Below are 2,500 nucleotides of genomic sequence, written 5' to 3'. Positions count from 1 at the left end.
TTTTATGAGAGAGAGAGAGAGAGGAGGAAAGAGACATAGGGAGAGGCAGAGGAAAAATAGGAAAGAGGAAAAGGAGAGAACTATCATTTCTTCGCTATGTACATCCTTCTTATTGTGTTTTTACATATTTTCTTATTTGCTCTTCTTTGCACATTACTATTTTCTTGATTTTTTTCTTTTTTGTCTTATTCTCTAACTCATTTTCTTTCCTTCTTCGGATCTTGGGAGAGAGAGAGAGAGAGAGAGAGAGAGAGAGAGAGAGAGAGAGAGAGAGAGAGAGAGAGAGAGAGAGGGCAGAGAGAAGGAGATAGATAGATAGAGATAGATAAATAGAGAGCATTTCGACCGGTTTGTTAAAACTGTGCGAGGCAAGGGCAAAGTACTGGAACTATTAGGCATAAAATGCATGTATTCGCTTCTAAGAGATGCGCCCGTTAAAATCCGATGTCCGTTTACATTTACATTTAATTGATATCCATGGCATTATCATATAATATTTCAAAGTCAAATTGTAATAATGATCGCTGATTGGTATGCTTATCTCTCTCTCTCTCTTTCTCTTTCTCTTTCTCTTTCTCTTTCTCTCTTTCTCTTTCTCTTTCTCTTTCTCTCTCTCTCTCTCTCTCTCTCTCTCTCTCTCTCTCTCTCTCTTTCTCTTTCTCTTTCTCTTTCTCTTTCTCTCTCTCACTCTCTTTCTCTCTCTCTCTCTCTCTCTCTCTCTCTCTCTCCATTCGCTAGGGAGCAAGAAACATACACAAGAGGGTAGTAATAGTAAATATGTTTATCAAAGTGAAATACGTTTAAGGAGATTATTTTGTATATATTTAGTATCTCTTTCATGGTTATGGATTTTGCAAAAAGACAATCTCATGACTATACAGTTATAAATATCTATACTTTTTCAAAGATTCCTACGTGGTTTGCTTAACGAAATACCACGTTAGCTAAAAGGCAGACTTGTATTTTACCTTTACCTTTAGGCGATATATTCCCAGTGGAACTCCTATCAAATTTTCCCGCTGATGGTATTGCTGTCATCAACAACGCCTGTATTGAATAACAAGATTAGTTATGTTGCTATTTCTTTTGTATAATACACATCAGCACATAGTTGTCCAACACTCATCTCATGGATGGTTGTCGAGGAGAAGGCATGAGATGAACGAGTGCAGTTATATAGACTCATGAGAATATGAAATCAGTGAGATGAATACAAAGGGATTTATTTATAACATATATGGGGAGAATGAATGCAATTATATAGCTTTAATAGATATGTAATGAAAAAAAAGTATTTGTGATCGAGGGATATACTAATAACATCACTGCTGATTCCTTTATCCACAAATTTCGACAAATAAATGTAGACGCAAACGAGAGTGGTAACACCTGTAAATAAACTATATGGCTCACTGGTAATTTCGAAATACGTATTCTAATGGTATTGTCGATTAGGAAGTCTGTGAAAACTATTGATAATAACGATAATTGTAACAGCAGCAGGCATGCCAACAAAATAATTACATGGATTTATCTTTATCTCCATGCTTAGTTGAGATAAGGAAGATAGGTAAATCTTATCTATTAACTGGATATTTGTAAGTTTTTGAAGGAGCCAAGTAAAAAGGTATTTAAAAAGGTTGATAACTTCATTTGATCTTTTTAAAGATAGGACATATTTCAGAGCAATGGTAGATATACAGTAATGTTTGATACATCTTACTCTTTTAGTGAAAGTACACACACACATCACATATATGTATCATCACATACACAGGTGTAATAAGTGTCCTCGTAAAAGCTAAAATAGTAAAATTCCTCCTTATTACATATGTTTCTGTGGTGTAGTGGTTAGCACGGTCGCCTCCTACGCGACAGACTCGGGTTCGATCCCCGACGGATATTGGCCATTCAATGTTTTTATGCATGAATTCCTGTTTGCATCCTTATCTGCTTACCTTCCGTTCCATATATCTTTCTACTTTTGTTTCTGTCTGTTTACAATGAAGTTTACAATGAAGGAAGTGGAGGGTTTTATTTTGAATATATTTTTTTTATTTGTCTGGTTGTTTGTTAGTGTTTTTGCGCGTTTTCACAATTTTGCCGTTAGTCCACTCATAATTATATGACTGAGTTAGTGATATGAGAAGCAAAGAATGGGGGGAGGACGAAGAGAACGAACAAATGATGAAGAAAAAGAAATATAAATCAAGACGGAGTAGGAAAGGTGGAAGAAAGGAAAGAGGCAAAAGAAGCAAATGTTGTTTTATTATCTTGCTTAATGTTATCTTCGTTCCACTTTGCCTACTTCAGATAAGAAATACGATTTCATAGGAAAGACCATAAGTAGCATTTATTTATTTCATGACACTGTGAACTACAGTGACAAGGAATCATTCAGATTATATAGGTAATTATCAAGCTACTGTAAAAGAAAAAGAAAAAAAAAATCTCCTATGAATTTCTTATCTGAAGTAGGGAAAGTAAAACAAAGATAATT

This window comes from Penaeus vannamei, chromosome 23 (assembly GCF_042767895.1).
Source record: "Penaeus vannamei isolate JL-2024 chromosome 23, ASM4276789v1, whole genome shotgun sequence".
Taxonomy (NCBI): domain Eukaryota; kingdom Metazoa; phylum Arthropoda; class Malacostraca; order Decapoda; family Penaeidae; genus Penaeus; species Penaeus vannamei.
The sequence above is the reverse complement of the archived record's forward strand: the minus strand, read 5'-3'. Positions refer to the sequence as shown.